Genomic DNA, 1,493 nt, shown 5'->3' on the forward strand with positions numbered 1-1,493 from the left:
CATGGCCATGAAGACCTTCATTCAATTTCTGGGGCTCCCGCTGCTCTGCCTGCCTGGTAAGGAAGGCTGCACTGGAACGTCTCTCAGCCTAGGAAAACCAGTGCTTGATCTTCAAGGAGCACGTGTGTCACGATCGTGTGGATACAGATTTTGTTTGTCTCCAATACCAGGTGCCAGATGTGACATCCAGGGGACCCAGTCCCCAGCTTCCTTTTCTGCAGCTGTAGGAGACACAGCCACCATCACTTGCCAGGCCAGTCAGGAGATTAGGGATTACTTAAACTGGTATCAAGAGAAACCAGAAGAAGCTCCTACACTGCTGATCTACAGTGCAGACCTTCTGGAATCTGGGGTCTCACCGAGATTCAGTGGCACTGGATCTGGGACAGATTTCACGCTCACCATCAGCAGTGTGGAGCCTGAAGATGTTGCAACTTATCACCATCAACAAAGTAGAAAGACACCTCCCATGGTGATACACAACACAGCTTAAACCTCCTAGGCATGCAGAAGTGTGAGCCTGGGCTGCCCCAGCGGCTCTTCCTGGTGCTGTTATCTGCTGAGGTGGTTTATCAAGTACAGGTGGCACTACTGGTCCCCAAAGATCTTGGTAGAATGAGTCAGTGTGGCTCCACTGCATCTCCAACCTTTCTTCTTTCACCTCCATCATCACCAACTCTCTCTTGTTTTCATGAAGAACAGAACATGCCATGTCTGAGGCACTGGGTTTATCACAGCAATTGCGATGTAGAGGTTCAAACAGAACCTGTTCTAGATATCCCAACAGGGATTGTTTTAGCATAGGGAAATTGGCTAGAAACTACACTCACTAAATGGCTTAGGAGCAGTAGTAGTCAGGTGCGGGGGGCGGGGGGATTGTCCTGTAAATGATTCTCCCCTGACAGCACCTCTGCCCTGGAGCCCAGAGATGCTCTCAGCTGCCTGCAGGACCTGACTTGCCATGATCCACTCACCCGCGCTCTGCCTGCTGCTGCCCGAGCCCAGGTGCTACATGATGCTGAGTTTCCACTTGTAAGATTTGAATCCCATGCGAGGTGCATATTTAACAAATTCTTTAGAAAAACAAAGGAGAAAAAGCGATTCTAAGATACATGATTTTTGAACAGACTCTGATCTTGGGGAACTGACAACAAAGAGTAGAGAATGGTTACTGTCTCTTGAACATACAGAATTTTACTAAACAAAGAACAGACCGATAACACATGTCAAGGTTCTTTTCTGTGCTGCGTCAGGTCTAGAAGCATAACACAAAGCTTGGGAACTCATACGGCAAACACAAAGGAGCAATTGCTTTGAAAGGTGGGACACAATTATCAAAACTCAAACAGAACTGTTCAAAGATAAACATGTGGGACATTTCTCCTGCTCAAGAAGCAAATGCCTTGTTGCTCATAGTTCTTGCAGATGCTAGGAAGCTCCTACAGGTAACTTGTTAGATATGCAAAACAGAAGTCTGTCCGTGACACCAGTAG

The sequence above is a fragment of the Octodon degus genome, unplaced genomic scaffold (genome assembly GCF_000260255.1).
Source record: "Octodon degus isolate 3935 unplaced genomic scaffold, OctDeg1.0 scaffold00162, whole genome shotgun sequence".
Classification (NCBI taxonomy): domain Eukaryota; kingdom Metazoa; phylum Chordata; class Mammalia; order Rodentia; family Octodontidae; genus Octodon; species Octodon degus.